Below are 25,773 nucleotides of genomic sequence, written 5' to 3' on the forward strand. Positions count from 1 at the left end.
AATCTAGGACAAGAAATGCACCCCAGAAACCAATACTCTGGGACCAATCTGCTGCGAAAATGTTATAAGGTGTATGTGGGTGGGTGATGTATTCAACCTTTGGAAAGGAAATTTTAAATGGACTGTTCCAACCAAAGCAAATACAAACCTTCCTTATCACAGGTCCCTGATATGCGAGAAAAAAGGAAAAAAGGGAGTGTGGCAGTGGATCTGTACTGGAAAGGGTTTCAAATAAGTGGCTTCAACAACAGCCGGGCATTCTCCCCACCTCCCCTGCCAAACTCAAGGCAACCAAGGTAAGTTCAACCAAGTTTCACAAACTCAGAATATTAGGAAGTAAGGAAGACAGGGTGAGGTTAGATTGGGAGAAACTTGACTTCTAAATAAATAAATGCCGCAACTTTTGTCATAGGCAAACCAAAGCATGGCAGGTGGTACACATGGTGAGTTGGCAACCTTATCATGTGTGGCATCATTTTTCCCCCAACAGGTGCAATAGCAGCAATGACCACTGATCACCACATGTACTGCTTGCTTCACAGTTACTTTTCTCCCCTAAGTTGTATCATTCTGAACATAATTACATGGATAAATAATGTGACCAGCCCCAAGATTCTTCAAATATACAGAAAAGCATAACAGAGTGAAGGCATCTAGTAAAAGACAGCAGCCCCACAACCATTCATATTCTAGTCTCCCAGAAAAAGAGAGTTGGGGTGGAGTAATGAAGATGTTGAAAGAGTGACATATAGATTTTATATTTATATTTATATTTTATATTTATATTTGTAAACCACTTTGGGAACTTTTGTTGAAAAGCAGTATATAAATATTTGTTGTAGTAGTAGTGTATTAATAATAATCATAAAAATAATTCAATATAGGGCAGTTCTCTTGTGCTTTTTAATAGAACATAGGAGGAAAGGAAGTTGCCTTACAGTGAGTTAGACCATTGGTCCATCTCCTCTGTATTCTCTACACAAACTGGCAGTGGCTTCTCCAATGTTGCAGTCTAGAAGGGAGATTTTCAGCAGGAGTATCATAGTTGTTTTTTTTAAAAAAGCTACCCTTGCTAATGTTGTCATTCTTGCATAAAGCAAAGGCCCAGGAACTCTGTTTAATACTGCATCTGGCAACATTTGACCAAGGGTTATCAAGTGATGGCTGCAGAACATGGCTGTCTTAGTAAAATACTGTGGAGTTTGAGGAAGCCAATATCTCAATAGGGCTGTGCAAGGTCAGATTGGGAAGGTTGGACATGGCCCGATACTGCACACTTCAGAGGACATTGGAGGCAGTCTGACCCTGACTGGTTTGGGGTTGGAGTTCTCCAACCCTGTTCTGCTACGTTTGGAACATTTGGGAGCTCCAAATGGCAGTGGTGGGAGTTTGTTTTTTGTTTGGTGTTGTTTTGTTTTTGCAATTGCGGCTGAAGGGGGAAATCCACAATCTGGCATCTCTCTGCCTGCCTGCCTGCCTGCTAGCCTGCCTGCACATTTTTTTCTTAATTTTAAAAAAGTATTTACCTGGATATTTTACTTACAATTTAAAAACAAAAGCAACTAATTTCTGGGTTTCCCCTGAGATTCTCTGATGTTACATCACTTCCCCTGAGATCCATGGATATTTCTTAACTTGCTTCTGCCATTCTCCAAGAGTATGATTTCCGGGTTACTTTCAAAAATTATTTAAAAATAAAAAATCTAGTAATGGCTGAGTTCACTTGTAATTAAATGAACAGAGTACACATGAGATATGAGTGCACATATCCTTCCCCTCTCCTGGAATGCTGGAGCACCACTATGCAGTTTTGTTTAAACGTGTATTTCTAGCACATTTGGAGGAGTGTTTTGGGTTAACCGCCTGCCCCCCACACCACCCATGTGGGAAGGGAGAGGTGTTCCTTTGTAGTGGTTGTGGGGAAGGATGTGCATTCTCATACAGTGGTGGTGGTGGTGGGGAGGATGTGCATACTCATGGTGTGCACATGTCCTGATCCCATCAAGCTGATCCAAAATATTGTCCAAACAAGCCCAAGGAGACACAGAGGATGCAGCTAAACTTCTCTACACGCTGAAATTTCTTGACAATTTTGCATTAGTCTGCTCTGATCAATATGTCATTTTCAGTTCAGCATCCAGTATAACCTAATGGACAAGCTGCTATGCCTTGAAGATCCAATCTCTCAGCTTAGTCTTGGATTCACTGGTGACTGTCAGTGACATCTAAGTCTTTCTTCTTCATCAGATTGTTGTGAAGATGAACTAAATCACATATTTAAAGCCCAATCTATTTACCATATGGTCACCTGCCTCATCCAAAGGAAACACAAAAAAAGATCTCACCTTCCAGGCTGCCCTCTTCTATGGGTAGTTGGCTTTGAGAAAAACTATGTTTATGAGTTCAGAAGTGCAGCCATCCCATGGTTTGAATCCACTGGGGTCAAAAAGGTCTAGAGAAATTAGTGAAATATAGGTAAATTGTGGGCATGAATCCCTTTTCTGAAGATGCCGCTTACCCTCAGCCTGAAGGATACTGTGAAGGGTCAGCAGGAAACAATAGTTCACTGTTAAGAACTATTTCTATATAATCTAGAACAGACTGTGTTAGCAACATGATACTGATCTGAACAGAGTGTGTCATGTGGAGCCTTACAGATTAGTATGTATCTTGACTGGTGGCTTCTGGCATTGTGGCATGATTGCAGTGGGAACATGCAAATCTATTTTACTGAATGGCCTTGTAGCTGGCTGGCTATTACTGTGTAAATGTTAATGAAGAACAATGCTCTGTTCTGCATTCTGAAAATGTGACAAGGTAGTGCAGCTCATTAATGTAGAACACCCCCCACCCCACCCCCCATGGTTTGAGGCTCAGTTATTCAAAACTCCTACATATATGAATTCACTGTGTATGCCCTATGTCACCCCTATTAGTGTAACACTATATAAATAGCATGTCCGCTTATCTGAATATTTATCTGAATTCTTCAGAGTCTCCCCAGGCCAGTTGGATAGATGAGATTGCACAGTAATGGGGGATTCAATCATCTCTCTATACTGTTAATTCTAATCACCATAAAAAAAAAAACCTTCATGGTTTTACTGTCCTAGATTTTTCTTTCTTTCTTATACCGCAGAGTTGTCAGGGATCTGTATCATGTCTGTTCCCTCAAGGTTGAAACAATAAGCTTTATCTGAAACTGACAAATGTAATTTTTCTTCTTCATATATGAATCCCTTGAATGTCATGGTTTGCTCGTCCTGCAATAATCAGCCCAGTCAGGGCCATGTCATTTAACACATACCCATATTTTATTCTGTGACAAGCAGAAGCAACAAGGAGTGTAACCTCTGTCCAAAGCCATATGCAGGTTGCTGACTTATGTTATGGGGAAAGACCCCAAACACCATGCTTTCTCCAGCTTACCGAAAGGACCTCTGTGCTGAAAGGCTTGGGAAACAATTTGGTCCAATAATGGAATTTTTTCTTGACTCTGTGAAGGATTTTAAAGATTCCAAATGCATATCACTGCAGAGTCTGCAAGGGACTCTATAAGGGACAGTCATGGTCACTCTCAAGGACAAAAAGAAAACAAGTTACATAATCTGGTTTTTATTTGTTTTAAAACCCACATGCTGGTTTTGGCAAATCAGAGACCTCAAATTGGCATACAAAGATTAAAAAAAAATTAATGAAAGATGAAACAAATTAAAACAATACAAAACATCCAAAACTAGCAGCCAAGGCAATCTACAAGGGATAATATCATCCCAAACTTAAGGCTTGTTGAAATAAGATGGCTTTCACTACTTTCCTAAGAGTTAAAAGGGAAGGATCTGGATGGGTCTCCTCAGAAAAGAGTTCCAAAGTTTGGGTATGACAGTCAAGAAGGCCTACATAACCACCAACCTTTTTCAGACGCAGAGCAGAGCCTCCCCTGTTGATACAGGAAGCTGCCTTATACTGAGTCAGGCCATTGGTCTATCTAGAACAGTATTATTATTGTTGTTGTTTACACAGTCAGACAGGTGTTATTGACTGGTTTGTTTTATGCAGACATCGAGTCCTTCCCAAGGACCTGGGATGGATGAATTTTATTGTCAATGTTGTTGCTGTTGTTATAGATATCGTCGCAGAATATAGGCTGTTCTCAGTAAAGTTGCTTTTTCTAATTGAGTGATGGTGATTTCTGTGGCCCCTATGGTGTTGAGGTGCTCTTCAAGGTCTTTTGGAACTGCACCTAGGGCTCCAATTGCCACTGGGATTATTTTGGTCTTTTTCTGCCACAGCCTTTCAATTTCAATTTGTAGATCTTTGTATTTGGTGATTTTTTCATTCCCCCCCCACCCCCAGTATTCTGCTATCCCCTGATATTGCTATGTCGATTATTTTAACTTGTTTTTCTTTCTTCTTGACTACAGTTATATCTGGTGTATTGTGTGTGGCAGATGTTTGTCTGTTTGTAGTCAAAAGTCCCATAATATTTTTGCATCTTCGCTGTTTACAACTTTTTCAATTGTATGGTCCCACAAACAGGTAGTTTGTATTTTTTGCAGATGTTCCAGTGTATCATCCCTGCTACCTTGTCATGCCTTTTTTTGTAGTCAGACTGTGCAATCTTTTGACAACAGCTGATTAGGTGGTCCACTGTTTCATCTGCTTCTTTACAAAGGTGGCACTTACTGTTTGTTGTTGATTTTTTGACTTTTGCTCTTATTGCATTTGTTCTTAGTGCCTGTTCTTGTGCAGCCAATATTAAACCCACTGTTTCTTTCTTCAAGTTGCCATTCTTAAGCCATTGCCAGGTCTTGCTGATGTCTGATTTTCCACTTATATTGTGCAAATATTGACCATGTAGTGGCTTATTTTTCCATTTTTCTGCTCGGTTCTTGACTTGTTCTTTCTTGTAGGCTTGCTTGGTTTCATTGGTGCTGAAATGTTTCTCGTTATTGACCATTTGAAGTGCATCTTCTTCACTGTCCTTGATATATTCCTCAAGGCCTCTTTTCTCCTCCTCTACTGTTTGATGGACTTACAGCATTCCTCTTCCACCTGAGCTGTGAGGGAGGTACAACCTATCTACATCACTGCGGCGGTGCAGAGCGTGATTGATGGTCATTATTTTCCTGGTCTTACGACCTAGCATCTCTAGCTCTGTCTGGGTCCAGTCTATTATTCCTGCAGTGTATCTGATAATAGGTATAGCCCAGGTGTTTATGGCTTGTATACTGTTTGCGCCATTGAGTTTGGACTTGAGGATTTTTCTAACTCTCCTGATGTATTCACTTCCAATTTTTCTTTTAACTCAGTGTGCGCGATGTTATCAGCCTGTAGAATGCCCAAGTATTTGTAATGTTCTTTCTCTTCCAGGTTCTTAATGTTGCTTCCATTGGGCAGTTCTATTCCTTCTGTTTTTCTTATTTTTCCTCTGTTCATTATTAATGCAGGACACTTGTCTAGTCCGAAGTCCATTGCTATATCGCTACTGAATATATGGAGAGTGTTTAGCAGTGATTCGATTTCTGACTAGGACTTTCCATACAACTTCAGATCATCCATGTACAGCAGATGATTTATTTTACTTGATGTTTTAGATGTTTGATATCCGAGGCCTGTTCTGTTTAGTATTTGTGAAAGTGGAGTCATGGCGATTACAAACAACAGAGGGGATAGTGAGTCCCCTTGGAAAATACCTCTTCTAATGCTAACCTGTCCAAGTGTCTCACCATTGATTGTTAGCTGTGTACTCCACATGCTCATTGCTTTTTAAATAAATATCTGAATGTTTTTGCTGACAGCAGTTGTTTCTAAACATTTTCGTATCCATGTATGAGGCAATGAGTCGAAGGCTTTCTTGTAGTCAATCCATGCAACACTTAGATTTGTTTTTCTTTGCCTGCAATTTTCTAAAATCATTTTGTCAATCAGCAGCTGGTCTTTTGTGCCTCTGGTGTTTGGGCAATTTCCTTTCTTTTCAAGTGGAAGCTGTTTATTAGTTGATGTGTTGCGTTACTTCAGCTGCTATTATTCCAGTTAATAATTTGAACATGGTTACAGGCAGGTTATTGGTCTATAATTACTTAGAACTGCACCTTTTGCTGGGTCTTTCATGATGAGATGAGTTTTCCCAGTTGTTAGCCATTGTTCAATATCACCTCCTTGCAAAATGTGATTGAACTGTTTTGATAGTTGTTTATGAAGGCTTGTTAGGTGTTTCAGCCAAAAGCCATGGAATTCATTGTCACCTGGTGCAGTCCAATTTTTAATTTTCTTTGCTCTTTCACTTATTAATTCTGCTGTTATTATTAGATCTTGCATTTGCTACTTACATTTTTCGACCTCTTTCACCCAGCCTGCTTTTTTATTATAATCTATTGGATTGTCCCATAGTTTCCCCCAGAATTGCACTGTTTCTTCTTTATTTGGTGTTTCTAAGTTTCTTGAAGTTTTTCCTTCTATTCTTTGGTAGAACGTCTCTGATTCAACTGGAATTGGAGATTCTGCCTGTGTTGTGTAATTCTAGCTTAGTATTTGCTAATCTTCTTTGACACTGCTGTTATTTGCTGCTTTATTATTTCCAGGACTTTCCTTGAATCTAGATGGTATTTTTGGATCAGATACTGTTTGGTGTTTTCATTCTTCAGCTTCTTGTCTTTCATATCTTTCAATTTACTAGCATCCGATCTAAGCCTGGCGATTTTATTTTCTAATCTATTCATCCATTTAGGTGATGTACTACTTTCTTTTTTTAAAGGTCTACTGATCTTATATCCAAGCTCTTGTGTTGTTATAGTTGCTGCACTGTACATTAGTTGGTTTGTTTCTTGCAAATTCTTGGTTGTTATTTCTGCAAGTGCAGGATTGACATCTTTCAATGCCTGAGCAAGTTGTTTTTTGGCAACTGTTTTTAGAGCTGAAAGTCGAACCCTGGTGGTTGTTTGGTTCATATGCTCAGTTATTTTTTGCTTTAGTTCTTGTTGCTTTTCTGTTAAATGGCATTCAGGTTTTTGAGGTGAAGGCAAAGGGGAGCTTGCCTGGTTTTGATTTTGGAACAGTTTAGCAACAGTGGCATCCTCTATTTCCAACACCTCCTCCACCTGCACCTGAGCAACTTCTTCAGGTGGTGGTAATTCTTCTTCCATATCTTGAGCCTGTGTTGCTCTTTGCATTTCTTCCAGCTCAACTCCTGTGAATACTTTATTTCTTATTATGTATCTTCTCTGGTCTGCTAGCCTTTGTTCTGTTATTTCTGTATCTGGATGCTTCTCTTTCCAAATTTGGTACATTCTTTTTAAATAACCTCTTCTAGACTTGTAATAGCAGATCATTATTTCCTTGTTGGCATTTTTCATATTTTTTTTTTGGTTAAGCGACGTTTCTTCCAGTAACCTTGCAGTGTCCAGCCCTGGTTGCTCAACTGAAGATCCTGAGGGCTGTTGCCCACTTGCCACCAGATGTCCAGGAACTCCAGCACCTGGCATGGTCCTTGTTGACCCTGGCGACGACTGATCTGGTATAGATTTATTAAAGTTACATCTCACCATATTGTTGATGGGAGAGGCACTCTTAATCTGGCTCCTCTGGTGAGACCTGTCCAATATGGTTGGACCTCTGGCATAGCTCTCACCTTCCTCAGAGCACGCAAGTCCCACAACCACGCCAAGGTAGTGCTTCACTGGGGGTTGTTGTTGTTAAAATCTGAAAGTTCTGCCTTTCAGAACTCATCCATAGTGCACACACACCAAAACCAAGTTTAAGAACAGTCTGGGCACTGGGCTGAGGAGTGGACCCTTCCAGCAGTTCGAAATTCCCAGGACATAGGAACATAGGAACATAGGAAACTGCCATATACTGAGTCAGACCATTGGTCTATCTAGCTCAGTGTTGTCTTCACAGACTGGCAGCGGCTTCTCCAAGGTTGCAGGCAGGAATCTCTCTCAGCCCTGCATTGTCCCATAAGTAGATATCGATGCGCAGAGAGTCCCATGAGTAGAGAGCCCCAGTTTCCAGCCACCCTGGGCTGGCTGCATCGCCCATTGAAGGCAGTGGGTAGTGGTACAGATACCCACATTGGTGAGATGGTTGGCAGGGGACAAGGTTTGACAGGGCTCGGAGGCAGTTGCCAAGACCTGGACTGTACTTGCCCAAGTGCCTGTCCTTGCAGCTTTTCTGCATGGAACATCCTTTCTCATTTCCCATTGTCTGCCACTCTTGTGATAGGGCGGTCAGCCCGTGGGCAGATGGGCAATGCTCTTGCACTCCAATGACCCACTACTGCTGCAGTGGCTTAATAGCAATAGCAATAGCAATAGCAATAGCACTTACATTTATATACCGCTTTATAGCCGGAGCTCTCTAAGCGGTTTACAATGATTTAGCATAAATTTAGCATTTAGCAGGTTAAACTGCGGATTGTCCTACTCGTGAGTGAGATTCAGGGAGCAAACATCCCCTCCCCCGGGGAATGGGATGGGACCCGCTTCCCCACCCTTTCTGTGACAAGAATACAACATGGCTGATGCAGCTTCCCTGCTTGGGTCTGCCTTTGGGCTCCCCCCTCCCGGTGCCGTGATGGGGTACCCTACTTGTGCTTCCACTTGGGGTGTTTGTGCTTGTGGACACCCTTGTCTGTTGCCCCCAGGTGGCTGAATGGCTTGACAGGCTGACCAGTTCGGGATGGGGCATGTTGGCATCCCTGTAGCCTGGCAACTCCATAGCTGTGTGGCTAAACAGGAGGGGCAGGGTGGTTTCCCAAGTGGCTGTCAGCAAGAAGTACTGAAAGCCTGGAGCAGCTGTGTCTAAGGGCAGGTCTTTGCCACCACATCTACTGTTGGGGTGAGGAAATGGGTGCTTAATTGTGTTTAGGGACAGATCTGGCTTTGAGTGTAACGCTCTGGCGGCATACCTACAGTTATCGGCGGCAAACCATGGGGGAAATCTCAGGTTCCAATTGGAGTTCATAGGGGCAGACTGGAGTTAACTTTTGAGGCTTAACTGCAGTTTTGCACATTTGGGAGTACTGCAGTTAAAAACACCGTTAGCTTTAATGGCAGTTAAACTGTACGTGTGAACTCGCTCCAAGTTAAAGACCACTGGCCCCAGTACAGATCCCTAGGGAACCCCATGTCTTACCTCCCTCCATTGTGAAAACTCTCCATTTATCCCTACCCTCTGTTTTCTCTTCTTCAACCAGTTACCAATCCACACATGAACCTGTCCCCTTATCCCATGACTGCTAAGTTTGCTCAAGAGCCTTTGGTGGGGAACTGTGTCAAAAGCTTTTTGGAAGTCCAGGTATACTATGTTGACTGGATCACCTTCATCCACATGCCTGTTGACACTCTCAAAAAACTGCAAAAGGTTAGTGAGGCAAGACTTGTCCTGGCAGAAGCCACGCTGGTTCTTCTTCAGCAAGGCCTGTTCTTCTCTGTGTTTAACCATTTTATTTTCATCAACTTATCTGGGATAGACCTTAAGCTAGCTGGCCTGTTATTTCCTGGAGCCTCACAGATCCCTTTTTGAAAACCAGTGTTGTGTTGGCTACTTTCCAGTCCTCTGGTACAGAGCCTGATTGTAGGGAGAAGTTACATATTTTTGCTAGGAGATCAGCAATTTCACCTCTGAGTTCTTTTAGAATGGTTTGATACCATTTGGCCCTAGCATGTTCTTACTTTTTAACTTTTAAGACAGCTTAGAATGTCTTCCTACTCTGGGAAGAGCAGGAGCAGCTTCAGGAGGTGAGCAAGCTCTTCTAATCAACAACACCTAGCCTTTCCCCCCTTCAAACTAACAGGAGGAGGGGAGATTTTGAGGGGTTGGTTTCTCTTTAAGGGATAAGTCCTAGTCTCTCTGTGAGTGTGTTATTTGCCAGGGCTAGCATTTGTCAGGGCTAGCAAACTCCTGTGTTTTTGATTGTCCCTGCCTGGAGGGGTTGGAGTCAGCAAGGGCTGGGGGAGGCCCCACATTCCTTTGAGACACATCCTGTGTCTTAGCTTGAAGCCTACTCTCTAAGTAAGAGGTGAAGGCCCGAGAGCATAGAGAACAGAGCATATCCAACAGGGATAGCAAACAGGACATTGGAGTTTTGCAGGAGTTTAGCGGGAAGTGTGCCGGGGAGCCTGGATCAAGCCCCTGTGATCACAAGGAGCCCGGTAGAGAAGAGAAGGTAAGTACAAATCCCTCACTCATATTCTTGAGAAAGGCTGTTTGGACAGTTAAATAGCTGACCATTAAAGCTGAGACCTATCCTTCTAATAAACTATCCCTAAATAATGTAAATAGCCAACAAAACCAGTATGAAGCTAGAAAGCCAGCAGGAGAGGGAGCACTTCCCAGTGTATTGTGCTTTGTTGCATGTATGACTATTTGCTCCATGGGCAGAAGTCATGGGTGTGTGCTTGGTGCAAGGAACTCCTGGCTCCCAGGGAACAAGTTGGTTCCCTTGAGACCAAGGTGGCGGATCTGGAGAAGCTCAGAGAGACGGAGAGGCATGTGGACGAGACCTTCAGGGACGTGATAGAGGCATCCCACTCCAGGGCTGATAGCTCCACTGCTCTCAGGGAGAATGAAGGTCTCGGGCAAGGAGGACATCAGTCTGAGGAAGAGGGAAATGCTCCTCTATAAGGGACCCCTTCTGTGAAAGATGAGCCCATATCCTCTCTTACAGGGGATACTCCTTCAGGGGGTGGGGGCCTCCTTATAGTGGGCGACTCAATCATTAGAGGTATGGAGAGATGGGTTTGCCTGCATGGTGCAAATGTTGCGGACATTACGCAGCATCTAGATAGGATGTTAGGCAGTGCTGGGGAGGAGTCAGCTGTCATGGTGCATGTCAGCAACAACAATGAGGGGAAACGTAGTCAGGAGGTCCTGGAAGCCAAATTTAGGCTGATAGGTAGCAAATTGAAGTCCAGGACCCACAAGGTAGCATTCTCAGATATGCTACCTGTTCCATGCGCTGGTACAGTGAGACAGGCAGATCTGAGGGGTTTCAATGAGTGGATGAGAAGTTGGTGCTGGGAGGAAGGGTTTAGATTTGTTAGGCACTGGGATATATTTTGGGGCAAGCAATGCCTGTACAAAAGGAATGGGCTGCACTTGAACCAAGATGGAACCAGACTGTTGGTGCTTAAAATCAAAAAGGTTGCAGAGCAGCTTTTAAAATGACTCCTGGGGAATAGCCGATGGGAGCTGGGCAGTATCCGGTTCAGCAAATGCCATCCTTTAAAGTGCGAGGGTACAGAGGATTCAGATAAAACAGAAGGAGACAGAGCAGAACCACATAAAGAGCATACAGAAGGCCATGCCAGCTGGTCAAAGAGTCAAAAGAAAGATAGCATATACCAGGGAAGAGATTCAGCATATAGGTGCTTATATGCCAATGCCAGAAGTGGCTGACCCTGATGGGTGAGCTGGAGTGCTTGGTTGCTAACACAGAAATAGATATAGTGGGCATAACAGAAACATGGTGGAACAGTGAGAACCAGTAGGACACTGTTATCCCTGGATATAAACTCTATAGAAAGGACAGAGAGGTGTGCCTTGGAGGTAGAGTAGCACTGTATGTTAAAGAAGGGGTAGAATCTAACAAGGTAGAAAACCTAGTTAGACTGGAGTCCTCCACAAAAACCCTGTGGGTGACAATACAAGGCCTGAAAGGAAATGTGCTACTGGGGACATGCTATCGCCCTCCAGGTCAAAACACTGACAGTGACTGGGAGTTGCAGCAGGAAATCAGAGAGGCGTCAAGGAGAGGCAGGGCAGTAATAATGGCTGACTTCAATTACCACATATAGACTGGGTGAATTCACATTCAGGTAATGACAAAGAGGCCAAATTTCTAGATGCTTTGAATGACTGTGCCCTAGAACAGTTGGTCTTGGAACCAACCAGAGAGATGGAGACCTAATCCTGAATGGCACCCAGGACCTGGTGCAAGATATCAGTGTCATTGACCCTCAGAGGCGTATCTAGGGAAAATAGCGCCTAGGGCAAGCACTGATATTGCGCCCCTTGACCAAACATCCAACACCCATCCATAATATCAGCTGAAAAATACAAGTCAAGCTCGTTAATCTTTTAATTTTTCAAAAACAATTTAGAAAACTACAAATTTCAGTATGCTGGGGCTCATGAAATACCCAAATACTATGTGGAGGTATACTTGGAAAACTAATGTCTAATTCTCTACTATGCATTGTAGCATCACTATTACATAAGTCTTTAAAAGAAATGGAGAATTTGACTTTTCCCTATTTACTCTGAAAATAATTAAAAGATATGCAGAGTAAACTGTGTCACTGCTTGGAATATATTCTAGTATTTCAGAAAGACAGTTAAAATGAGAGAAAGAGAGCAAGAAACTCCCAGTGGGCCTTAATACTAAGGCTAATTAATACTAATTTCACACTGATTGAAAGACAAACTCACCACTAATAGCCATATTATTAAGACATCACATTTAACTCACTTATAACAAGAAGCAATGAGCAAATGAATACAATCCTAGCTCATAAGCTTCAGCTCATTATTCACAAGCCCTGATTCTCTGTACATAGTGCCAAACTGAATATGTGTACAGTGACTTATATTATATATATATATATTTTTTTTAAAAGAAAAAATACCTGTAGCCCCTAAAGGCTGTGGGGTGGGTCTGCAAAGGTTCCCGCTCCCCTTGCTGGCCTCTAGGGCTTTGCAGGGACCATTTGAGCATGTGTGGTGGCCATATATATATATATCCGCTGAAAACAAAATGACTGCCACACATGCTCAAATGGCCTCTGCGAGGCCTGGCATGGAGGCTTCACAGAGGCCATTTGAGCATGCACAGTGGCCATTTTGTTTTCAGTGGCCTTTTTTTTTTAAAAAAAAAATTTTTTAAATGGTGCCCCCTTCAAGTAGCGCCGGGGGCACGTGCCCTGCCTGCCCTACCCCTAGATATGCCCCTGTTGACCCTTTAGGGAACAGTGACCATAGTGCACTCAAATTCAGCATATATGTTGGGAGAGAATCACCAAAGAAGTCTAACACAGACACTTTGAATTTCAGAAGAGGAAACTTCTCCAAAATGAGGAGTATGTTGAAAAGAAAGCTAAAAGGGAAAATCAGGAGAGTCACTTCACTTCAGAATGCATGGAGTTTACTCAAAACCACAATAATAGAATCCCAGTTAGATTGTATACTCAAAAGGAAGAAAGGTACCACTGAGTCCAGGAGGATGACAGCATGGCTAACAGGCAATGTCAAGGAAGCTATAAAAGGGAAGAAGACTTCCTCTCCGAAATTGGAAGGCCTTTCCAAATGAGGAGAACAGAAAGGAACACAAACTCTAGCAAAAGAAATGCAAGGTGGCAATAAAGGAGGTGAAAAGAGAGTTAGAGGAACATTTAGCTAAAAGCATCAAGGGGAATAACAAAAACTTATTTAAATACATCAGAAGCAGGAAACCTGGCAGGGAGGTGGTTGGACCAATGGATAATGAGGGAGTGAAAGGGATTATTGAGGAGAATATGGAGGTTGCAGAGAAGCTAAATGAGTTCTTTGCATCCGTCTTCACGACAGAGTATCTTGAGCATATACCCGCGTGGTGTAGTGGTTAGAGTGCTGGACTAGGACCGGGGAGACCCGAGTTCAAATTCCCATTCAGCCATGATACTAGCTGGGTGACTCTGGGCCAGTCATTTATCTCTCTGTCTAACCTACTTCACAGGGTTGTTGTGAGGAGAAACTCAAGTATATGGTACACCGCTCTGGGCGTCTTGGAGGAAGAGTGGGATATAAATGTAATAATAATAATAATTAATAATAGATATTGTCGTGGAATATAGGCTGCTCCCAGTAAAGTTGCTTTTTGTAATTGGCTGATGGTGATTTCTGTGGCCCCTATGGTGTTGAGGTTCTCTTGTTGTTCTGGAATTGCACCTAGGGCGCCAATTACTACTGAGATTAATTTGGTCTTCTTCTGCCACAGCCTTTCAATTTCAATTTGTAGATCTTTGTATTTTGTTATTTTTTCTATTTTCTTCTTCTTCTATTCTGCTATCCCCTGGTATTGCTATGTTGATTATTTTAACTTGTTTTTCTTTCTTCTCAACTACAGTTATATCTGGTTTATTGTGTGGCAGATGCTTGTCTGTTTGTAGTCGGAAGTCCAATAATATTTTTGCATCTTCATTTTCTTCAACTTTTTCAATTTTATGGTCCCACCAATGTTTGGCTACAGGTAGCTTGTATTTTTTGCAGATGTTCCAGTGTATCATCCCTGCTACCTTGTCATGCCTTTGTTTGTAGTCAGTCTGTGCGATCTTTTTACAACAGCTGATTAGGTGGTCCACTGTTTCATCTGCTTCTTCACAAAGGCGGAACTTGCTGTTTGTTATTGATATTTTTACTGTTGCTCTTATTGGATTTGTTCTTAGTGCCTGTTCTTGTGCAGCCAGTATTAAAACCTCTGTTTCTTTCTTCAGGTTGCCATTCTTAAGCCATTGCCAGGTCTTGGTGATTTTTGATTTTCCAGTTATATTGTGCAAATATTGACCATGCAGTGGCTTTATTTTCCAGATATCTATAATAATAACAGCAACAACACTGATAATAAAATTCAGCCATCCAAGGTCCTTGGGAAGGACTTGATGTCTGGATAAAACAAACCAGTCAATAACACCTGTCTGACTGTGTAAACAACAACAATAATAATACCAGTTCCTGAAACAGGCGTTTCGGGGATGGAGGCTAAAGAACTGAGTCAGATAGCAGTGACAAGATATTATGTTCTAAACTGTCTGAAAAAATTAAAAACTAGCAAATCACCAGGACCAGATGGTCTGTTCCAGGCAAATTGATGGAAAGCATCCTCAAGGATAAAATTGTAAAGCACATAGAACAACAGGCCCTGCTGGGAGAGAACCAGCATGGCTTCTGCAATGGTAAATCTTGCCTCACAAAACCTTTGGAGTTCTTTGAGAGTGTCAACAAGTGTGTGAATCCAGGTGATCCAGTTGACATAGTATACCTGGACTTCCAAAAAGCTTTCAACAAAGTTCCCCTCCCCTGCTTGCTCACCTCCTGAAGCTGCTCCTGCTCTTCCCAGAGTAGGAAGACATTCTAAGCTGTCTTAAAAGTTAAAAAGTTAGAACATGCTAGGGCCAAATGGCATCAAACCATTCTAAAAGAACTCAGAGGTGAAATTGCTGATCTCCTAGCAAAAATATGTAACTTCTCCCTACAATCAGGCTCTGTACCAGAGGACTGGAAAGTAGCCAACACAACACTGGTTTTCAAAAAGGGATCTGTGAGGCTCCAGGAAATAACAGGCCAGCTAGCTTAAGGTCTATCCCAGATAAGTTGATGAAAATAAAATGGTTAAACACAGAGAAGAACAGGCCTTGCTGAAGAAGAACCAGCGTGGCTTCTGCCAGGACAAGTCTTGCCTCACTAACCTTTTGCAGTTTTTTGAGAGTGTCAACAGGCATGTGGATGAAGGTGATCCAGTCAACATAGTATACCTGGACTTCCAAAAAGCTTTTGACAAAGTTCCCCACCAAAGGCTCTTGAGCAAACTTAGCAGTCATGGGATAAGGGGACAAGTACAGGTGTGGATTGGTAACTGGTTGAAAGACAGTAAACAGAGGGTAGGGATAAATGGAGAGTTTTCACAATGGAGGGAAGTGAGAAGTGGGGTCCCCCAGGGATCTGTACTGGGACTGGTGCTTTTTAATTTATTCGTAAATGATAAGTAGGGGTAAGCAGTGAGGTGGCCAAATTTGCAGATGATACCAAACCCTTATGGGTAGTGAAATCCAAAACAGATTGTGAGGAGCTACAAAAGGATCTCTCCAAATTGGGGGAGTGGGTGACAAAATGGCAAATGCGGTTCAGTGTTGGCAAGTGTAAAGTGATGCACATTGGGATGAAAAAACCCAACTTCAAGTATATGTTGATGGGATCTGAGCTGTCAGTGACTGACCAGGAGGGGGATCTTGAGGTCATGGTGGACAGCTGATTGAAAGTGTCGACTGAATGTGCAGTAGCTGTGAAAAAGGCCAATTCCATGCTAGGGATCATTAGGAAGGGGATTGAAAATAACTGCTAATATTATAATGCCCTTATACAAAACTATGTTGTGGCCACACCTGGAGCACTGTGTAGAATTCTGGTCCACATCTAAAAAAGGACATTGTAGAACTGGAAAAGGGGCAACCAAGATGATCAGGGGCCTAGAGCACCTTGCTTATGAGGCAAGGCTACAACACCTGGGGCTATTTAGTTTAGAAAAAAGAGGACTGTGGGGAGACATGATAGAGGTCTATAAAATCATGCATGGTGTGGAGAAAGTGGATAGAGAGAAATTCTTCTCCCTCGTACATAATGCTAGATCCAGGGGGTATCCCATGAAATTGATTGCAAAGAAATTTAGGACCAGCAAACTGAAGTATTTTTTCACACAATGCATCATCAACTTGTGGAATTCTCTGCCACAGGATTTGGTGACAGCCAACAACCTGGGAGTTTTTAAGAGGGGTTTGGAATACTTCATGGAGAGGTCAATCAATGGCTACTAGTTGGAGGGCTATAGGCCACCTCCAGCCTCAGAGGCAGGATGCCTCTGAGTACCAGTTGCAGGGGACTAACAGCAGGAGGAGGGCATGCTCTCAACTCCTTCTGTAGGCTTCCAGTGGCACCCAACAGGGCTGTTCTTATGTCTCTTGTCACCTCTGACTCAGTTCTTCAGCCTCCATCCCTGAGAAGTTTCGTTCAGGAGCGAGAATACACTTACAAAGTCTCCCTTATGGGACTTTATCTGGATTATCTGGATTATCTCAGCTTGATATAATCTTTTTTAAAAAAAATGTTCTAATGGCTGCAGTCTTGAGAGTCCAAAAGGGCAAAACCATGTAATTTACCTAGCTGCTACAGGGATATATATTTGCTTCAGAGCAAGTTTTCAGAAGACATTGCTTGCTCCATAGCAAAGTAAGAGTTGTTTCAGACATTGTAAGTTATGCTTTCTCATTAAAACACAAAGCTACTGGAATCAAACTAGTTTACTAACACCAGGAAGCACTTACTCCTTGGTGAGCAGGGATCTCTTCCTCAGTAAGCCATAGGCAATTGACTCATTTTTCTAGGGCGGCTTTCCAGAGCCACTAGTGTAGTACATGGTATTTATCAAGGAGAAAGTCTTTTCAGAGTCACAGGTTTCAATCCGAGGTGCATCTTGTTGAAAGAGGAGTTTGATTACATGGTCCAACTTCATTGCAACTGAAATGTATACTTTAAGCAACCTTCTGAGAACTGCTATATCAGTTTTTAGGCTAAGTGTTCCATTATGGCTTCACAAAAGAATATGTTATGCCGATGCTTCAGGGAAAAGACAACTATACAAAACATTCCATACTATGCTAAACAAATACTTTGGTCCTGCCTGTGTGTTTCTACTAGCTTAAACAACTGCTATGGAAGTGGTGTGTATCAGGATTGGGACAGTGATATTGGGGAAGGGAATCTTTCTCATTGCCCCTGCCACAGTCCTGATCTGGACTGGGGCCCACATGCCTGTGATTTGCCCTGGGACGAAAGCTCCCATTGGCATCAATTAGAGCTTCCCTTCTGGGACAAGTTGCAGCCATGGGGACATAGAAAACAGAAAACAGAAAACAAGAAAACAGAAGCATGCTTAAACTGTTTTAGCACAATCACCAGAAAGTTCTCCTGAGCAAACCTTACCAAATTCAATGGGAAGCTACAGTATGCGTTACAGCCAGAGCATCAATGCATCAGTCATCTGGGGGATGGATTTATTGCATTAGGAATGATGGTCAACATCCTGACTAATGCTGCCCTGGTGCAAGTCTGGACTGGAGCTTACATTCCAGATTAGTGTTCACCTTCCAAAATTATCTTTCTTTATTGGTTTTTCCCAAATATGTTTTGAGACTAAAACACGAAGTCTATTAGGACATGAGATGTCAATACAAGCAAGGCCTGCAACAAGTTTTATTGCCTGTTGTATCCATTCCAATTTTTCATTAATGTTTTACCAAAGTGCGTATTTATTCTTTCCCCTGAAGAACTTCTTTCAAAGAGCATTTGCTGTATATTTCTTTAATGGTAACTATTACTGTACCCTCTTGCATAGTCCTCCAGTCTATCATTAAGAACAATGACTAGCTGCATACAGGAGGGAGAAAAACACTTAGAGAATTCATTTGAGGGAGGAAAAACCTATAAAATAGATTTTAAATCAAGGATTTTAGTGCTGAAATAAGAGGTGGGAAGCTTGAGAGGGGAGCCTGGAAATTAGGCAGCTGATTAGCAGCGAGCATGTGATGTACTACAGGCCAGTGTGTAGAAAATGTATCACTTGTGACCAATCCTAAAAGTTTATTTTGCTGCATGCATGCACAATGGTTTTCATATCGTTTTCAAAGGCAGTTGGCATGCCTTTTGCTATCCAGAAGTGCTTTTCAGATACCAAAGCCTTGGCTTTCCATAAAGACATCATGGAAGTCACATGTACATTGAACTTTTTACAGGAAGGCATACTTTTTTCTGACTGCATATGATGCTGGAAGCCATTACTGGATAAGAGGTGGTAGGTACTGGAGAAGGTGCTAAAGAGGGCAACCAAGATGATAAGAGGCCTACCCTCAACCAAGATGATCACCCAGGCTTTTAATTAGATTTATAGTTTTAAAATTTTTAATACTGGGTTTTAAACATTTTAAATGTTAATCGATTTATTATTATAATATTATTTTACATGTTATATTCCGCTCTTCCTCCAAGGAGCCCAGAGCAGTGTACTACATGCATGTCTGTTTGGTGGATTTCACCCATCCATGTTCTGTTTTGACTTTAATATCAGCTGTACAAAAAGAGGATGCACACCTCACAGCTGCTTTCTCTCACCTCCCCACACCCAGGGAATGTGTGACGCCACTCACAGTTTCTTTTTAAACCTTTCTACTCCTTTATTTTTAAAAATGCTCAACTGCACAGGATTTGCAGACATTCAATTTTGCTTTGAAATGTGAAGCTGAAGTAGTCATATTTGAACTCAAAAGCTTATGCTTCCAGTATTTAAACAGGAGTGGTTCAATAAAGGTATCGCTTCACTTGTTCAGCTTTTCATATTGGTTAGTAAGACTATTAATATAAAGAAAGCCTTTTAAAACATAGGTTCTGTAGAATTATGCAGTTTACAAAGAATTAATTACTGCTTAATATTGAATATTTAGTGGCACAAATTGTGTCATTCTCTATATCAAGGTAAGGAGAATATGAAGGTAAGGAAATGATCCATAATTATTACTGTTCAAAAAACCTATTTTTGGAATTCTCTTGCTGCTTGTGGTTCACCAAATCTCTCAAAAGGTGTAAAGTCCACTGTGTGAAAAGGAATAATGGTTAAACACATTGGGCCACATTTATTAGCATGAAACATTACATCCCCAGGTATGGAAGGAACATACCGGTGTGATCTCAGAGCCACTGCCTGTAATCTTTGAGAATTCCTAGAGAATGAGCAGGGTACCAGAAGACTGGAGATGAGCAAATATTGTCCATATTTTTTTTTAAAAAAAAAAATGGGGGTGGGGGGAGAATGCAGACCTTCAGCTTGATGTTGATACCTGGCAAGATTCTAGAACAGAATAAGCAGTCTGTCTGAAGATTTAGAAAAGAAGCTGGTGATAGTAGGAGCCAGAATAGATTTGTCAGTCATGTCAGATTAATCTCCTCTCCTTTTAAAAATAGAATTACTAATTTAGTAGATCATGGCAATACTGTGGACATAGTGTATCTTGATTTCAGCAAATCATTTTACACAGCCTCTCACAATATCCTTGTTGACCAGTTTGGGAAATATGGACTAGCTGATGCAACTGTTAGGTGGATTCACAGCTGGTTAAACAACTTTATCCAACAAGTACTCATAAATGGCTCCAAGGGCATAGTGTCCGTTGGACAAGGGAGGACAATTGGCCCCAGGCTCATAGAGTCTGCCCCCCAGGCCTCTTGGCCAGTCTGCCTTACCCTCTCCTGCACCCAGCCAGCGAGCAAAGCACTCACTGGTTGGGAGCATGGATTCGGCACTGGCACCAGCAGCGAGATCGTCAGCAACAGACTGTAAGCAAAGAGTTAACCCTGGGAGTCCCACCCCTCCCCCTCAGCAGCCTAACTAGTTCAGCTGCATGCTTAAGCTGCTTCCTGGTTGCTCAGCATATCTCAGGAGGCAAGGAGGGAGCTGGGTGGGAAGTAGAAGGACTATGAACTTCGTCTCTCCTCAAGGACAGTTAAAAAAAAAACCTGTTCCCCAACCCACATCTGTTTGTTTTATCTGTTCCCCTCGTTTAAGCCACTGTGTTTCTCTCCCCCCCACACCCTGTATGAACCATGTGGGTGTGTGCATGTATGTGTTTCTTCCCTCCAAATTTGAAAAACTTGTATGTGCCTGCATTTTAAAAGCCAGTCTGCTTGTGTTTCTTTCCCCCCTCTTCCCTCCTTGTTGGAGAGTTTGAAACACACTGAGGCTCTCCACATGATTAGTGTGAAGAGCCTTAAGGGGGTTTGCTGAGAGATTGGGCTTAGCCCACTCTCCCTGCAGATGATCAAAAGTCAGCCCTGGGCAGCCGGATTGGCCACCCACACGACTGTTGGCTCCGTCAGCGGGGGCTGCAGGATTCGGGGGTTGTGTGGCCCTCGGAAGTTCCAGGATGCCCCGCACAAGTGCGTGGGGCATCCTGGAGAGACACCCTAGCCCAGGAGGCTGCTTGCAGCCTCCTGGTTGGGGGTCTACTCGTGTGTCGCTGCACACCACGGCAACACACGAGCAAAAAGCTGAGGTTAACAGAGTGCTTGCTCCGCTAACCTCATCTAAGGGGAGGGACTTAGCGAGGTTTTCTGCTGGAAGCCGTGCAGCTCCCATTGCAGCACACGATCGCCCAAAAGTGGGCTAGGCTCCCTTAGCCTGCTTTTGGGAGATCATGAGAATAGTCTCTTTCTTTCTTTCTTTCTTTCTTTCTTTCTTTCTTTCTTTCTTTCTTTCTTTCTTTCTTTCTTTCTTTCTTTCTCCATTACAAACTTGTAATAAAAATCCTCCCCACAATCCAACAATATACCTTCTTGTGAAGAAATTGGTCAGTAAAGGTTTTAAAAGTTTTTAAAAGAATAAGAGGGAAGAAAAAACTGCTGTAACAAAATAGATTTGTTGTTGTTCCTGCCTTTTTGTTTACCATGTGCTGTTGAGTTTATATTAAGAATATTTATACTGCGTGCTGCTTTTTTAGCAGCAGAGTGGTTCTCAAAATGACTTAAATAGCAAAATATATGAGAAAATGGTTATTTCACAATATGTTTCTCCTTATAATAAATATTATTTTATTTAGCTTTGTGCATGTAACAGTAGTTCATATATTGTCTTTTTAATAAGCCTGTAATGGACTAAAATACCCCAGCTTATTGGAAGTGGCTTTGCAGTTTGCTAAAATGAACATTAAGCATTTCCCCCCCCCCACAAAAAATTTATTTATAGACACTTGCTCCATCACAGGAAACGCCATTTTAAAATCCTTTTAAATGCTGACTTGATTTTAAATGCTAAAAAAAAATAATTAGGGTAACTCCATATATGAAATTCTGCTGCTCTGTTTGAAATAAATTTGGTGGCTTTTCCTTCTGTAGTAGATAGACATACACTTAAAAGTAGTTCCTAGAAGAGATCTAGAAAAATAAGAAAGATGGATCCCTGCCCAAGAGCTTTCCAAATATATGATCTGATCCCACTGGTTGCCTGGTGATCTGATATTGTGCTAATATACCTGTCTGCATTTCAAAATGCTTCAAAACTATTGACTGTACAGTATTATGCAGTTTATTGGTCCTTTAAATCTGCATAAACAAAAAAAATGAAAATGAAAATAAAAAAGGACCAATAAAATGCGTAATACAATTATACAGATGTGATTTCTCTGAAGATTACACAAATCCTAATAGGGATGGGTTGATTTAATGCCATAATCATTGTACACTATATCACACATGTCCTTTAATGTTCTTCTGCAGCAAAGACATGGGGCCAGGAGAAGGAGAGGAAGGCAATGGGGGCCCATTTTGAAATCTCATCCCCAGGCCCACTCCAACCTTGCTATGCCCCTGAATGGCTCCACATCATCCTGGAGGAAAGTATCGAATGCCACTGGGTCCTATCCAGGGCCCTGTGCTGTTCAATGTTTTCATAAATGACTTGAAGCAGGGAGTAAAAGGGATGCTTATCCAATCTGCAGATGACACAAGCTTGGGGAGATACTGTAGCTAACACTTTTAAAGACAGAGCCATGATCTGGGCAGATAGAGACCTACAGATGCATTTGTGAAGAAGAGGTTCAATATGAGCCAGCAGTGAGATACAGCTGCTAAAAAAAGCAAATGCAATATTAGTCTGCATTGACAGAGGCATAGTGTCCAGATCACAAAAATAATTGTTCCACTCTATTCTGCACTGGCCGGACCTTAAAACACTCTGTCCAGTTTTGGCCCTCACATTTTAAGTTCTGCCCAGATTTGGGCCCCATATATTGCAGCAGGTCTCAGATCCAGCTGCTTTCCTGTCTGCTTGCTGCAAACACAAGTCTTGCTTCCAAGTGGACCTTTCAAGCTGCTTACCCCTCCCCTTGAGAAGACCCCCAGAAGGCAATTGCCTGGCAGCAAGGTGGGCACTTAGGCATTTGCTCTGCAGGGTTTCCCTGATCCAATGGTGTCTGCAGGATTGGGGGCTCAGAGAGCACTCCCTCTGGGTTTGTGGACCTGGGTTCGCATTTGGGGTGCCTCTGCATCTGATGGTTCATGGGTGTTAATGATGGGTGCCTTGTCCTCAGGAAAGGGTCTTGTGGTAGGAAGTGTGGTGAGCCAGGATGGTCTTGGAGTCTCTGTTGCCAGGTCTGGATCAGAGGCAGGCATGTAGGAGCCTTCTGGATGGGAGTCACCTGGGAGTTCTTGTGGTAATGCTGAGAGAGGGGTCTCAGCTGGAAGCCCTGACTCTGAGGGTACCATCCCTGATGGTTTTCAAATACAGAAGCTGGACAGCAGTTTCCTGCACCCAGAAGGGGTGGACTAGACAGCCTCAAAGGCCCCTTCCAACTCCAAAATTCTATGATTCTACAATGCAGACATTTGCTTTTTGAGACATTAGGGCCTTTCACACAATTACATGGGCAGGCACAGGGAAGGCAGGGTTAAGACGACCTTCCCTGCAGACAATGTGGACTGGCCCCAGCTGCACCACACTGCTGTGCATACGATCGCCATGGCAGTGACTGGCGTGGCTTTCCAGAGGTGGGGGCATCCCACAGTTCCCCAACGAGTGTGGTGCATTGGGGGATTCCCCTCGGAGACCGGCAGTCTAGGCACTCAACTCTGTGTCAGCATGAGTTGCCAGCAGGCCATGCTCACACATGATCCTGGAGCCTGGGTTAATGGTGTGCTCGCTCTGTTAACCCAGGCTAAGAGCCAGGCTTTGGCGCAGGCTTTGGCACCACGGCACTGCTGGGATCTGTGCAGATACTGGTGGTTTTCATCATCATCATCATCATTATTATTATTATTTTACATTTATATCCCGCTCTTCCTCCAAGGAGCCCAGAGTGGTGTACTACATACTTGAGTTTCTCTTTCACAGCAACCCTGTGGTGTAGGTTAGGCTGAGAGAGAAGTGACTGGCCCAGAGTCACCCAGCTAGTTTCATGGCTAAATGGGGATTTGAACTGGGGTCTCCCTGGTCCTAGTCCAGCACTCTAACCACTACACCACGCTGGCTCATGGTTTTCATGGGAGAACAGCCTCTATTTGTGAAAATGAAAATTCAAACTGGCAAACATTTGCAGGAAACAAATATCCCAGGTGAGTGTGATAAGCCCACAGCCATGACAAAAAGATGAGCATATGCTCTAAAGAATAGAATGAATTTAAAACAGGCTCTTGTTACAGGTGGAGGTGAAAGGGAAAGCTAAAATGGTGACTGATATACTGCTGTCTTTTCTGTTGCTGTTATCTCTACAGCTAAATGCTTGCGGTTATCCTTTCATTCATGTGGAAAATAGTTCTTAGGAAGGTACAGGATAGAGCCACTCCAGTGGCAAAAAATAAATAGAGATCCCCCCAAAAGATTAGTTAGTGTTTTGATCGCAAGCTTCAACTGGCTACGCCAGGATTTGGCTTGATCGAGAATTTGGTTTGTCAGATTCACGCATCTGAGAGTTCTAGAATTAAATGGTCTTATGATGTGGTAAGACACGAATCATTTTTCTTGCTTTTCTCACAAGCTCATGGAAAGCTTCCAGTTCTCTCCACTAGTTAGGACTTATCTCCCATCTATTCTTCTGCAAACACAGTCATTTACGCATTGCTTACTTGCACCCACCCTGTATCTCCCTCTTGTCATTGCTCTGCAGGCTAACTTTCCAATTCAGCAAGCTCCAGGGCCATTTATCTTCCAGCAAAATACTGTATAGGCAGAAAACTACCCTGCCTGCCTTCCCTACATTATCCCTAGTTTGAAATACATAGTCTCATGTATTCATAATAGCGATATTGGCCTGCCCATTTTCCTCATGCTGGATGCCAGGAGCACACACACTTCATGGGATATGCTTATCTCACACGCACTTTTCAGAAGTATGACATTAATAAATAGAAGCGAAATTGTGGTCATAGCAGCAGGGAATATGGAGCCTTAGACTAAACAAGAGGAGGGGAAACCCTTGGAATAGAAGAGCAAAATGAAATAAACTTGAAACTGAATGAATCTGGAATTTTGATGTCGAAAATTAAATTATTCTTTGAATATGGTATTCTAATTTTACCAAACATTCACTGAATATTTGATACCTATATCTGATGCCCAATGACATTTGGTTTCATATTTGATTGTATAATATTTGATAATCAACATGTAATGTTACTGAGTATTTGATAGGAGGTGTGCAATGACAGCAAGGTTGCAATCCTATAACGCATACCTAAGAGTAAATCCTAATGAACTCAATGGGCTTACATATGAGTAGCCATGCATAGGATTGTACTGTTAGTATCTGACAGTATTTTAAATGACACAAAGAGACATATAATCTGTGAGAGCTGTCAGCTTATGAGATTTAACATATCTGATGCCTTCTAAAATCAAAACCAGAAAGAGATGTTGACAAATTTCAAGTCTGAAGTAAACTATCACATTCAAAATCTGCATTCGCATTTCAAGTGAGAAACTTTGCATTGAACATTTTCAATGGAAAATTTTGAAATTGTGATTATTTAAAAATATGTACACATTTTTATTTATTTTAGGGATTTCTATCCCACTCTCCTTATAAAGAAGAAAAAGCAGCAGCATTTTTTGAAAGAGGAGAAGACTCAAACAGATATTTTCCAGACAGATTGGGGTAGCTTGAAGACACAGGAAGACATCACTATCAGAGGACTGATAGTACATCTTGCTGCCACTTACCCATGAGCCAGTGCTAGAATGATTGCGTAAAGAACGTTCCTCAAGAACCTACCTGGAGTAGGAATGGGTGAACACCTCCCTCATCACCTCAAAACTGTCAGGTTCCCCCCACCTAAGACATCACTATGAATAATCACAAAAGCTCAAGGGCTTTTGTGAGTCTTGAAATGGTAGCTCACAAAACCCCTAGTCATCTGAAGTAATCACAAAAGCTCAAGGGCTTTTGTGAGATTCAGAAGGATTGCTTGCAAAACCTTCCATTGTTTCTC

The sequence above is a fragment of the Hemicordylus capensis genome, chromosome 2, assembly GCF_027244095.1.
Source record: "Hemicordylus capensis ecotype Gifberg chromosome 2, rHemCap1.1.pri, whole genome shotgun sequence".
Taxonomy (NCBI): Eukaryota; Metazoa; Chordata; class Lepidosauria; order Squamata; family Cordylidae; genus Hemicordylus; species Hemicordylus capensis.